This window comes from Periplaneta americana, chromosome 9 (assembly GCF_040183065.1).
Source record: "Periplaneta americana isolate PAMFEO1 chromosome 9, P.americana_PAMFEO1_priV1, whole genome shotgun sequence".
NCBI lineage: Eukaryota > Metazoa > Arthropoda > Insecta > Blattodea > Blattidae > Periplaneta > Periplaneta americana.
Window position 1 is genome coordinate 92584719 of NC_091125.1, and position 15188 is coordinate 92599906.

General features: G+C 34.9%; 1 protein-coding gene across 2 annotated transcripts in view; it reads left to right on the forward strand.

Moving 5' to 3' along the window:
• Positions 1 to 15188, forward strand: part of Gld (Glucose dehydrogenase) — a 209199-nt gene that overhangs the window by 23997 nt on the left and 170014 nt on the right. The window contains exon 1 of one of the 2 annotated variants that reach the window (XM_069835289.1): positions 3715 to 3841. The exons of the other annotated variant lie outside the window; for it this stretch is intronic. The gene's annotated coding sequence lies outside the window, so the exon portion shown is untranslated. Of the gene's footprint in view, positions 1 to 3714; positions 3842 to 15188 lie in introns of those variants that run through there. 2 annotated transcript variants of the gene reach the window in all.

Genomic DNA, 15188 nt, shown 5'->3' on the forward strand with positions numbered 1-15188 from the left:
GAACATCTAGTATGCTATAGTAAATGTACCATAACCTTATGTCTATGGGGCCGAAGTCGCCAGGCTTGGTTATTAGTAGTAGGCTATGAACTAATGAAACTTATTTCGGAATATGTATGATAAGAACTTTCTTGTGTTAAATTTTAACGTACCTTGTTAACATGTTTCGACCTATTTTCGGTCATCTTCGGAACTGGTCGTTGTTGGTCTTGGCGCCTCTTATTTTCTGTGTGGGTGCGTTCGTAGTGTAGAGTCAAAGAGTGTATGTGTTTTGAAATTGAGTTGTGTGTTGAGAATATCGTTGGGGTGTGTTTTCGTGTCTCTGTATATTTCATATTGTTCTAGTGTGTTGAGTTTCTGGCTTTTTGGTTGGATATGCAGTATTTCCATGTCTTATTATTTGAAACTTATTTGACCAAGCCCAACGATGCCACTGCCTTCGCTTCGGGCAAGACGGCGCCGAAGTCCCTTCAGATGAAGAAAAAATTAATTGCATGGCCTTCAATAATTATTTGTCTCATTATGTAATGTAGGCATATTCGTCAACACAAAAACATCACTTTTCAATACAATGAGCAAACAAATTCGTTGCACGACAGGCCGTAAAGAGCCAAGGCCTAACAACCGACTGCTGGTCTCACGTCCACATGCTTTTGCAGGGATGAACGATCATCCAACCAGTAAGGCGATAATGTGTGATTAACACCACGCTTTCCTCCAGCCATTACAGCTGGCTTGCAAAACCGGATTTAGCTACTCATTGTAGCTCCCCAATTTCATCACGATGTTAGGTGAGCACTGGTCTCATATATACTAGCCGAAATTTCACTAGAAAATTTTTTCTCCCATGAAGGCTCGAACCAGCTTTCATTCCGTAGCGCTAGTTCAAGGCATGTCACCTTAGACCACGCAGTCACGGCGCGGAACATCACATTTAAATAGGTCTGCCTTCCAAAATCTTACCGTGCATTTGTGGTTTATAATCTAGATCAGCTTGTGACAGATTTATAATTTCCTTCTTATGACACGATCGCAAGAACACAGAATTTCCATATATCAATTGGCCAACCACTTAAGCACTTTCTTGTCTGGGCTAAAATTGCTCTTCAAGACCCAATGTATCATTCATGCTGCATGTCAACTCCGCAACAGATCTGGACTGACGGGTGTCGTGTGTTCGTGGGAAAGAGATTTTGATTTCGTAACACGTACAAGTTGATAAGGTCGACAGACACGAGCAATTAACCACAGCAAATCATACCTGCTGGTATTTTGAAGCAATAGAATTTAGCGCGGCGTGAACGAAAGATCTGTTGGCTTTTCATGAGTGAGTTAGTCTGTTGCGTCGATATTCTACGCATGATAATGATTTCTTGAATTTAATTTGTCCTCGCTGGCGTTAACTTTTCCTCGAGAGTCTTATTCAATGCCTACGAACGGGGAATGTGTGAGTTCGATACCGAAAAGAGGCAAAACATTCTTCTTTATAATGACTGGAATCTAATCAGGTTTCCTCTGTGGTCTGAAAGTAAGATGATAGACCCTAGTATACTGTGCAGATGAAAAATGTTTATTTCCATATTTTCACGGAAGTGCACATTTTCAGTGTAGTCTACTTGATAACAAAAAAAATAATTTCCGACATGTCTTCTGTGTGTTTATATATGATAGGCAATTTCTCTCGTACTATTGGATGGATTTAGTTTATAATCGATATCTAACTCATCCATAATAAGATGTTACAAATTTATGCACCGGAATTTCTGGTGTTACTTTCTATTCGAAGTAAACGTTTACATTGAATTTTACCACTTCTATAAATGCATTGATTTCGAATGTATAATACAGAAACTCGATTCTGTTGCAAATCAAACATCAAATATAAAAGAAGTGATTGTAGGCTTATTGTTGCTATAGCGACGATGAAACTTACAAACAGAATGCGATTCATTAACATTAGCAACAATATGAACTACAAAATAAGGGGCTTATCAGAGTTAATGGGATCTATAAAACAAGTGACGATTATATTGCCACAGTGATGATATGAGGTATAAAATGAATGACGATTCTATTGACAAAGAATCGATTGAATCTAAGAAACAAGTGACTATTTCATTGTCATAGTGAAGATATGAGTTATCAATCAAGTGACTATTATATTGCTATGAACATAAAATTACTTATCAATTCTATTGTCATAGTGACATGTGAGTTACGAACAAGTGATGATTCTATTGCCATAGCGACGATCTCAATTATGAAACAAGTAACGATTGCATTGCCATAGCGACGCTATGATTTATCAAACAAGTAGGCCCTACCGATTGTAATGCCATAAAGATGATCTGAGTTATCAAACAAGTGACAATTCTATTGACAAACTATCCTACTGTCACAGCGACAATCTCAGTTATCATACCGATTCTATTGCTTTTCACAGTGACGATCTGAGTTATGAAACAATTGACGATTCTACTGCCATAGAGACGATGTCAGTTATCGAACAAGAAACTATTCTATTCTGTTATCATAATGACGCTATGAGTTATCATACAAGTAACGAATTTATTTCACAGCGACGATCTGAGTTATGAAACAAGTGACAATTCTACTGCCATAGAAACGATGTCAGTTATCGAACAAGAAACTATTCTATTCTGTTATCATAATGACGTTACGAGTTATCATACAAGTAACAATTTTATTTCCACAGCGACGATCTGATTTATGACGATTCTAATGCCATAGAGACGATGTCAGTTATCAAACAAGAAACTTATATTCTATTATCATAACGACGCTATGAGTTATCATACAGGTAACGATTTTATTTCCACAGCGAGGATCTGAGTTATGACGATTCTACTGCCATAGAGACGATGTCAGTTATCAAACAAGAAACTTCTATTCTATTATCATAACGACGCTATGAGTTATCATACAGGTAACGATTTTATTTCCACAGCGACGATCTGAGTTATGACGATTCTACTGCCATAGAGACGATGTCAGTTATCGAATAAGAAACTATTCTATTCTGTTATCATAATGACGCTATGAGTTATCATACAAGTAACGAATTTATTTCACAGCGACGATCTGAGTTATGAAACAAGTGACGATTCTACTGCCATAGAAACGATGTCAGTTATCGAACAAGAAACTATTCTATTCTGTTATCATAATGACGTTACGAGTTATCATACAAGTAACAATTTTATTTCCACAGCGACGATCTGATTTATGATGATTCTACTGCCATAGAGACGATGTCAGTTATCAAACAAGAAACATTTCTATTCTATTATCATAACGACGTTATGAGTTATCATACAGGTAACAATTCTATCACCACAGCGGTGCTGAGTTATGAAATAAGTAATGACTCTATTGTAAATGCGACGATGTCAGTTATCAAAGGAGTAACAATATATTCTATTTCCATATGAATTGTCATACAAGTGAGATATTCAACAACCAATACCCACTGTATAAGCTACAACACAAATTACTTCTATTGTTAGAGACTCGACGGGTTCTACGATATTTCTTTTGTCAGATTGTCGATGTGATACATGAAACGAGTGTCGATTCCATAGCCGTAGCGACGATGTGTGCTATCAAACAAGTGACGATCTTCTGATAGTCGGAAGGAAAGGGACGTAGATATGAATCTGTAACCCCGGGTCAAGTCATTGTTTCGCAGTGATCTCCCTCCCAACCTGTGGCCGGCGTCCCCACTCCGCGGTTTTGTTGCACTTTCCATGCCTGGACCAGGTAGTCAGCAGTGAGCCGTGCTCCGCAACACACCGCAACACACAATTTCTCCCGGCAACACGTGAGTACCACCTGTGAATACCATAGCGTGAGTAACTGAGGAAGACCGTATGCACACGCCTGTGATTTGATTACTTTGTGTACTTATATGCTGTGAGACAAAGAAGAGTCTGTAAAGCGATTTTAATTTAATTTCATGGAAGATACAGAACGTTGTTACACTTCGTGATATATCGATTGGGATTAAGAATGTAATGTAACAAGTGTAGTACTGTTAAAATTTGTCCGGTATTAACATAAGGATATTCTACTAGTCGTGCACCAGTCCTTGTTAGTACAATATTACCATTCTTCTTATTGATCAAAATATAATGTTATTAATTAGATAAAATTATATGACTGAAAACTCTAACTTTTCCTTATTAGAATTGACACAAAGCATGGCAATATATATAATAATAATAATAATAATAATAATAATAATAATAATAACAATATAAATATTTATTTATTTATTCATATTTGTGCACTGGTCAACAGCCATTGGCGAATAATAATAATAATAATAATAATAATAATAATAATAATAATAAAAGAATAATAAAATGATAATACCATTATGTCAACGTAAATCTAATATTTTTTATAATTGTATACCGTGAGACTGTATAATCTAGTCTTGAATTCGATGCTCGCCGATGTCACAGAACTTTTTTCATGATGTATTACATAGATTTAACATAAGAGTTATATTGACCCAATTGACACAATCGATGTAATTTTGTTAAATAATAATAATATAATAATAATAATAATAATAATAATAATAATAATAATTTTAATAACAATAATAATAATATATTTTAATCAAAATAATTATTATTATTGTAATCATAATCATAATTATCATTATTACTATTACTATTGTTATTATTATTGTTATTATTATTATTATTATCATCATCATCATTATGATACCATCGTTATCAGGTATTTGGTAACACAATGTTTAAGAAAAATAATGCAAGTCTATCGATGGTCGTGGGTTGGTACCACAGTATAAGGTCTTTGCCTATGTTATGTCTCAATTTGCCGCAGGACAGGCGTTCTTAAGACAGCATTTCACGTTAGCCTAAGTCCATGGCTTATCTGTTTAATATGAGCTTATATATATATATATATATATATATATATATATATATATATATATATATATTATTTGTAATTAATGACAGTTTAAATCAATAATAATAATAATAATAATAATAATAATAATAATAATAATAATAATAATAATAATAATAATAAGTAACCTCTCTAACTATATACATATAAAGGAAATTGTTATTAAACAGTTTTACGGAAATTTTCTTACACTTTAACAAATACCAGTATGAGGGACATCTAGCACATTGCTATCCCTGTTAAGTACCAACGCTTCTTTTTTTACATGGTGCGTACAAGTGTCTAGTAAAACTGATCTGCTATTGCTCATTTTATAAAGTTTTTGATATCTCTTAAACACCTAGCTTCAAATCAAGTAATTAATTAAATCATTCTGTACTTCGAAACTTTTTCCGCAAGATATTGCCGATCTCATACACAGTTTAACACAGATTGAGATATTTACGTTAATGCAACAAAATATAAATCAAAAGAAGAAGGAGGAGGAAAAAAGAAGAGAATGCAGACGAACGTAGGACAGTAGAAAATATAAGAACCAGATAAAAAGGAATAGATGAAGAAAATGTTTAATTATTAAGATTCGGTTAAAAAGAAGAAGAAATGAATTGTGGGCAGCAAATAATAAAGGAGCAAAAGACTACGAATCTCAAAGTGGCGACAGATGAAGAAAAATAATCAGTGCGTGCCACAAATGCGTAACATTTGTACAGCGGCGCATCAGATCTTCCTTGTACAATGTAGCAAACTCAGCAGTAATTACTGGTTATTTGGAGGTTCGCGTGCCTCGTAATCTGCCGCCGCGATCTCACGTCAGTCACAGATATCACCATACAGCACCTGAACGCTGCAGTGGCCGTGAAAGAGAGCACTTCACACCAAAGTACTTTCTTAATACAGTGTACTGTGACAAAATATTCTCCCGCAAATAGAAATTGAAATTAGGTCCATTTTACATTATTTCTAACTGAATGTCGACAATATTACTGTTAAAAACTGAATATGTGAAATTTCTGTAACATCACGGTCTCAGACTAGAGAACTTTTTATTTGTAGTCACCAGAAATTGTTGAAAACTGACGAGTCGAATAAATCTGAGTTACAAGATTTCACTGTAGGTTAGTTAACCACACACAGATTGACTGCCAGACTGCCTTTTTGACTGTCTGAATGTCTACTGGATAGATAGCTGAGTGGATATAATGAATGAATTGTATTGTATTGTATTTATTTACATTCTACGGCATATCCATAGGGAGTTTATCAAAAAATTTTACTGCCATATAATGCACTCCTTTTTTATTGCACGATAGTCTTGCCGATGGAATATGAAAGTCATTTTTTGACGAGTTTTTTAGTTACAAACTTTTCACAATTATATAAGAGGAAGTTTATTAATGAAAAAATGTACTGACAAGCCATGGATATTATTTCTAGTTTTTTGAAAATGGTCTTACACGATTCTCTATATTTGGCACCTACTATTATTCTAATTACTCTTTTTATAATAGAAATATACTGTTACTATCTGTAGAAATTTCCCCACAATATTATTCCAAATCTCATTACCCAGTAGAAGTATGCAAAGTTTACTGTTTTTAAAGTATTGATATTTACTATATCTTGAATAGATCTAATAGCAAAACATGCTGAATTTAGTTTGGGAGTAATTTCTTTAATGTAAGTTTTCCAATTTAACACATTATCGATTTGTAAACCAAGAAATTTGATGTTGTTTCTATTAGCGAGCTATTATCAATTATTGCTCTTGAAATTTGCGAGGTTGAATTTGGACAGGATTTAAATTGGATTATGTTAGCTTTGTTAGAATTTAATACTAATTTATTGACTGAGAACCAATCGCATATTTTGCGGAGAATTGCCTCTGTTGAAGATTGGAATGTGTTGGAGTTATTGGCTGTAATTACTGTACTTGTGTCATCTGCAAATATTATGGGATGACTTACATCTTTTATTAGGAGTGCAAGCTCATTTATGAACACTAGAAAAAGTAGGGGACCTAATACTGATCCTTGTGGAATTCTATTATTAATAGTTCTCGATGTCGAGGCAGATTTCATAGTTGTATTGATTTCGACTTTCGAGGGAATGAATGAATGTATGAACAAATGAATGAATTAATGATTTCCAGGCTCATTATGCTGGGTGATGAAGTTGTATTGGCTGCTTGATAGCTGACAGATTGCATTAGCTGACTGGTTAAATTATTGTCCTGGCTAATTGACAGGGCTGAATGGTTGTATTGACTGATCAGCTTACTCCTACGTGATGGGCTAAATGGTTCAACTGTCTAAATGACTAGACTGAATGGTTGTATTGACTGACCACAGTATAGAGAACATACAGTAAAGACATCTAAGCCATTTCGTGGGAACAAATTCTGAGTGCGCATGTCACGAAACCGGGTGTATTATCTGGAACCTTCACCAGATGGATCTCCATCTACAACAGGCTTTCATAATTTAATATTAACTGAAAACATTCATTACTCATCTTTTAACAATTTTAAAGACATGAGGCAAAGGAATGGCAATATAACCATAATAATAATTACTTCCGTATCCAGTCATCATGAAAATATTCACTAATTGACGCTAACGTTCAAGTCACTGTTTGAGAATTATGTTGGTAAAATTGATCCAAGTACAACATAATACATCATGGCGTCCGTTGCGGTGAAGTGCGAACATGAACGTCAACAATGGATATAAGTATTTTGATTTCCTAGCGACATAATACTAATTATAGGTAATATACATACAAGATTATTCGTATTACTGACCAATAAAATAAATAAATAAATATTTTACTAATATTTTGATAGTGGTTTGATACTAGCGACATAGTTGGATTCATTGAGAACTAGACCTTACTGAGCTTGAACTTAGTACCAACAACATCAAAGGTGCCGACAAGAGTCGTCCCTACTGATTATTCTTATACTGTGGACTGACTATGTGGTTGAATTACTCACTGACTGACATATACTTTCGATTGGATCGCTGACAGGACTGAATACTTCTATTGGCTAACTGGCATACTTTTAGTTGGCTCACTCAATGGTTACACAAACTGTCCGAGCTGAATGAATGATTCTATTGGCTAAATGATTGACAAGGTTGAATAATTGTATTGGCTGACCGGTTTACTTCTAGTTGCTTCGCTAAATGTTTGATCTGGCTGACTGATTGGTTTGAATAGTTGTATTGACAAACTGACTAAATGTCTGTATTGATTCAATGACTGACTGGCTTATTTACTTCTGTCTGGATGACGACAGGACTGAATGGATGTATTGGGCGATCAGTTTACTTCTAAGTTGGTTCTAGTTGAATGGCTCAGTGGTTGCACTGGCAGGTTGACAGGGCTGAATGGTTGTACTGCATGACTAAGAGAATAAAATATTAAATGACTAAGAGGGCTGAATGGTTCTATTAGCTGACTTACTCACTTTGAATTAGATGACTGATTGGGCTTAATGGTTGCACTGGATGACTGAGAGGGCTCAGTGGTTCTATTATCTGACTGATTTACTTCTAGTCGGCTGGATGAACGGTTGTACTAGCTGATTGATTAGGCTAACTGGTTTACTACATATCTGATAGATCTGAATGGTTGTATTGGCTTATTGACTTACTAGTTAGTTGGCTAAATGGTTCCAGTGGATGACTGACAGGATTGAATGGTTATATTGGCTGACTGATTTATTTCTAGTTGACTGGTTAAATGGTTGCACTAGCCAACTGAGTTGAATCGTTTTACCGGATGACTGACAGAGTTGAATGGTTATATTGGCTGACTAACTTACTTCCAGTTGGCGTACTAAATAGCTGCATTGACCGACTGAGTTAAGTCGTTTTACCGAATGACTGACAGGGTTGAATAGTTATATTGGCCGACTGACTTCTAGCTGACTGGCTAAATGGTTGCATTCGCCGACTGAGTTAAATCGTTTTACCGGATGACTTACAGGATTTAATAGTTATATTGACTGACTACAGTCATTTATTTCCAGTTGGCGTGCTAAATGGTTGCACTAACTGACGGGGTTGAATGGTTGTATTGCCTGGCAGACTGACAAACACTTCTAGTTGGCTTGCTAAATGGCTGTACTGGCTAACTTATTGGCTGAATGGTTGTATCGGCTTACTGACTGGATAACTCATTTATATCTTGTTGGCTGGCTAAATGGTTGTTCTGGTCGTCTGGATGATTGATTGCACTTTATTTATTTGATTATCAGACTAACAGATTATAACTGAATTATGATGTCAATTGAACTGAACGACTGAACTGACTGACGCGAATGAATATCTAGTTGTAGCGACTAATTAAACTGACAGGGCTGACTAAGCGACTGATTGGATTGAGTGACTGATTGATGACATTTTGATCTGGTTAACAAGTGTGACTAATTTATAACTGCATTAACAAAATGAGTGGTATAATGATTAACTAATTCTGACTGATTGACTTAACTGAGTCGGTGATTGCTAAATATTCTGATTGAATAACTGACGCCTAACAGGTAGAATCACACAAGACTTTGTTACATCAAGGGAATATGATCAAAATATATTTAGATGAAAACACTAATTACTCGTAAAGTACGCCTAAGTGTATTCACTCGTACATGTGTAGTATGCATTATTTGTGGTTATTATAGTTTATACAATTAATGGTATAGAGAAAATAACATTCTGTAGAAAGGTAACGAATACAGTCTTGTAAATCTTACAGGCTTAGTGCTGTGTTTATCTGTTAAATCTGTACGAAATCGAGAAGAAAGCTACCATGGTCTGTTTGGTGCTGGTGACAGTGTGGTCTATTTCCTACGAATGTAGATTTTCTTCACCCAACAGTTTATGAAAACTGCTTCATGCACAGAACAGGAAACATTGGGAGATTAGGGACAAACGTCTCCCCGACCTTATGAGATCGGCTTTGATAGGAGCTGAATGGTCAGCATCATGCTTCATTCTTGTTTGTTAGAAAGCTGGATATACAACTATGCTGACAAAGATATGACACAGATAAATTATATGCTGTAGTATGTTAATTTTTCAGTTCATATTCAGTCGATCTAAAAACCAATCTATTTCAATCCTATTTGGAGTAAAGTAGAAAAAGATGCAATGTACAGACCCAAAAAAAATTTGTGCCACCTAATTTTACTAGCGTTAAGATCCAGATACAACGCGCTGCGCATGTGCAGTAAACAAGAGCGCCTAAATGTATGCTATTTGTGGACAGTCTTGTGAAGGTCGATGACTACATAGAGGAGGACTGCTACCAAGAATCGGCCAATTTTTTAATTAGTAGCCTACCTGTACTATTTTCTCTGTGTGTATCGCCGTCTTAGTATTTTATTCAACTACTCTTTGAGCTGCAGAGGTTATTCAACTTCCAACTTTTACCTATTATTATCGGTTTTGAGTGTCAAATTTGTTTCCACTTACATATTGTTCAGATAATTTCTTCTTTGTTATACCCAAGCTTCACCTATCGTAAGGTAGGCATTTTAAGACTAGATCCTACTTCAGATATTCTGACATCAGTCACTGTCGTTCTATACAGTTTGTTGTATACAGGGTGTAACAATGTTTAATGTTTAGAATTTCTGGAACATGTTCCCTGACACGTTCTACGTCGATTAAACCTAACATACCTTATCCAAAGTTCCATAGGTTTGGAGTATTTGTACCCCAAAGTTAAATTTTTGAGTTTAATTTTATCGCTGAATACTGAAAGAAGTAACACCAATTTCCGAAAGTGACATGTCTATGTCATTATTTTTATTGTTACCATATTACATTTTAATATCAACTACTTGTGAGTATGAAAGAAGCAGTGCAAAGTTGATAAAAATGTCCTTAACATTCCAAACACTGTACTTCTTGAAATTTGCCAATAGGCACGTGAAAATACCTGTGCACTAGGAATCCTACGATTTGGGAACCGTGCTTGATATGCCAAAACAGCTGGTGTCGCATTGCCATCACACAGTCCATACACATAAACTACAGTATGTCGGCGTATTCCTGATGTGTGCACACAAAAGGCATGTTTTAATGGTCAAATCTCAATAAAAAGACTAGTCACAATACGGTTTATTTTTCTCACAACTGTTATTTTAAACTTTCGTCTGTTTCGTTTCCTTAGCAGCCTAAACAATTTTAATTTAATTTCTCTTAAAAGTAAAATTTCCTTCATTCACTGCTTTTCAAATGTTTCTTATGTATCTCTACTTAGTAATGCCATAAAATAGGCCTTGTGTAAACGGTATAATGCTTGGAGCTGCAAGAAGTTCTATTTTTTCCAGCTCTGTTATCTCTGTAACCTCTCAATTTCGGATATAGGTATGTTAGGTTTAATCAACGTAGAACGTGTCAGGGAACATGTTCCAGAAATTCTAAACATTAAAGTTGTTACACCCTGTATATTAATGTTTCTTATAGCTCACCTACTTTTGATTCTACTTTAGTATTTATTTATTTATTTATTTATTTATTTATTTATTTATTTATTTATTTATTTATTCATTCATTCATTTATTTATTTATTTTTGCGTCATAATTTTACGCAGTCAAGAAATGGCAGAACAATTTTTCTTTGCGCACTTTATCAGGAATAGGATTCTTTACGTGCCGGAAATCTACGATAAGGAACAACATATTTAGTACCCTCCTTGAAGAAGCCATGCTAAGAATTTTATCGCTCTATACTGGGCTTTAACTTTAACTACAGGTGTGTTTATTGATAAGGAAATCGATACAATATTGACATGTATTAATATTTTTATAATGAATATAATATCGCTCTAATAATATGATAGACTATCGATATTCGATTTAACATTTCGTTTCTCAACTATTGGCTATCCACTTATAATCTAAATAAGAAAATGATTATTTGTGGTTTTCATTCCAGGAAAATGCCAAAAAAACACACTATTGTTAGCGTGGTCAATAGACTTAGTACATAGTTTGTCAGCACAAATAGGGAGATATTTTAATTATTTTAATGAGCCAGTAATCCCAAGAAAGAGCAATCCGCTGAAATTGTGGAAAACAGAGGGGAATCGTTTATCTTTAGACTCTGAAGTATCTTGCGGTTCCAGAAACTTCAGTTTCTAAAGAAATTATGTATTCTAAAGCAGGCAAACTTTTGTCTGCACGACATTTCCAACTAATCCGAAATTTATCAATATACTCATACGATTAAACACGAATAGGGACATTTATGGAAACCCGTTTGTAAGAATTCCTGAATTTTCGGAGTTGATAAATATGACTATCTCAGCCAAATATCATAAAAGAATAAGATTTGAAAATGGAAGTCCTCAACCATAAGAACGGCCGAGTTCTAATTTGTATTTGGATATTTTTGTTTCAGAATAATAATTGAGTAAAAATATCAATTAAATATACGTAATTCATATATTAGGGACCAATATGTCTGAAAATATTGAAACAATGGGCTTGAAACTTTTAAATACATACTGTACAAAAACATGTTTAGTAATTAATTAGTGTTGTTTAAAGTTTCTGGGCAAAAAAAATGTAACATATCAATTTTTATGTAAGCTAATTTACATATCTTTTTTCAAAAATGAAACATATTGGCATAATTATCTATGCAAATGTAATCGTGTGCTAAATATTTTCCCAGTTACTAGTACAGTGAGGTCACAAAGTGGGCGTAACACTAATGTATTCTTATTTAACTTACTTTGTGAATGTTGGTACCCCCATATTTACATTTGTATCATTTTACCATGGTAACCGTACAGTTATAAACAAACATAGCTGATCAGTTCGTTTACCATCGAATAATAATGTCTCGTGATAATATCCTCTTCACACACGAATAAGCTATATACTGGAGCATGCATTCGTCTTTTGGGGTAGGTAAAAGAAAATCTATTCTTTTATGAAGGAGTGGAGAGAAATCCACTAGGCTGGACTGAGAGCAACATACATTCTCGGGCCTTCTTCTTCCAAAGTTCCTTAATGGGCCAGCCTACCAGCACATGCTTAGTGAATGGTTGGTGCCACAATTGCAACAAGCTGATATCGAAGACACTGTGGTCCTGCAACAGGCACTTCGCATTGCAAGTGCGCCGATACCTGAATACGATCTTTCCCAACCGGTGGATTGGAAGAGGATCTGCAGATGGTCAATTTTTTTTCCTGGCCTCCACGAAGTCCCGACCTCACAACACCTGATAATTCTCTCTGGGGTTAATCAAGGGCAAAGTGCGAAATCACAGCTATAACACCTCGGCAGAATTACGAGCAGCTGTGGAATATGGCTTCAACGAAGTGACCCTTGATTATCTCCGGACATGGCGCAGAATTCACCGTACTATGAAAATGAAGGTCTTCATACCGATGTCTTGGACCGTAAAATTATCAGGTATATGTCCATATCAATCAGTCAACCGTACCCATCGTAGTGTCGTAATACATGGAGGGTACGTCCACTTTGTGCTCTCTCTATATATGAGTGTGGAAAATTTCCCAACGATAGGTTTTATACTTTCTGACATAAATATACCTAAAGTACAACAAAAAATGTATTTTTGAGAAAGAAGCGCTTTATAAAGATCCTTGGCACGTGGGCATTTATAGGCAACTAGGGACATTTAAAAATGTTGGAATATATATATATATATATATATATATATATATATATATATAACCCATTTAAGATATAAAACCGTTCAGAAATTAATGGAAAATCTTATTTTTCAAAAATCTAAAAAAACGATTTTTGAACACTTTTACGGGTTCCCTTATCAAGTAGTATTGATATTATGGAGTTAATATAAGCATCCTGTAATAAACGTTTAGTTTTATTAGTAAGCTATATCGATAAATATTCTAAATGAGGCTTTCATAATTATATAAATAATTACTGTAGTGTCCCAAATGTATCTTACTAACATCGATATTTTTCGACATAACGTTTTTGCTATTATTTATACTCTCTTTAACATCTCTGATCATATTGTGAGTTAATCTTTTGGGTGAAATCCGAAGTCCCGCGTACTATTGTTCAGACTCGTTCCATTATTGTGAACTAGATGGTATCTATAGATATATTAGGTCTACTGATTTGTTACGAATATTATTTTGGTGATGAATGAATCCGGCAATATTCAGAGATGATGTGGCCCGAATTTCTTGGCATTTGTTTTACGATTGAGGGAAAACCCTGAAAAATCTCAACCAAGAAACTCAACCTGGCCAGGAATCGAATCCGGGCCCTATGCATAAGAGACCAGCATGTTGACCCCTACAGCACAGAGGTGGTCTTTCCGATATTCATCTTCTTTATTAATATAATAATAATAATAATAATAATAATAATGTCACAGGACTTCTTATTCAAAGCGGCCAAAGTTTCATTTCCTGTGAAGCTCTAAGGCCGCCAGCATACTGCATCGGACATTTTATCTCGAACAGGATGGTTTTTTCTCTGATCGTTGGATGTGACGGTGATTACACGGATTCTTATGAAGACGCAGTATACTGCATGGGGTGAATGTCCCGGGATATTCGTCCGATGCAATATGCTGTAGCCTCATAAGAATGTGTGTAATCACATCGAACGATCAGAGACATAACAGAATGTTTTATGCAGTTTGCTGTCGGCCTAAGACTATCTATTTGAAGTGAACTTCGAGAGAAATATGAAAATGTTCTAAACTATATAGCAAAATGGATTTAATTTCCTGCGTGATTAAGGTCATAACATTTGTAGTGTTGGACTTTCACGAAATTTCCTTAGCCAAGGTTAGAAATATAATAGAAATATATACCCTAATTAATAATACAAGAAGACTGGTACAACTATAAAATCATATTCCGCTAAGTATGAAGGTTGCAATGCTTCGTTAATTCCTGGGTGTTAAAATCCACCAAGCATGTAATGGTACACTATTTTTCTCCAGTTAGACCTACGATTATTATACGTTTGATTTGTTAGAACACGGATGTAATCGAACTGTGCGGATCTGGTTTCTCAGGGTTCTACTGAGCGATACGAACCTGCGATGTAACCTGTACGTACGTAGTTCCTTTAAGTCGAGAGAATTAAATATTCGTAATCCATGGTAAAATTCAAGAACTTCATCATCACAATCCAAGTAATCATATCTTGACACTAGTTGCTAGGATCAGACTTCAAAACGCAAATTA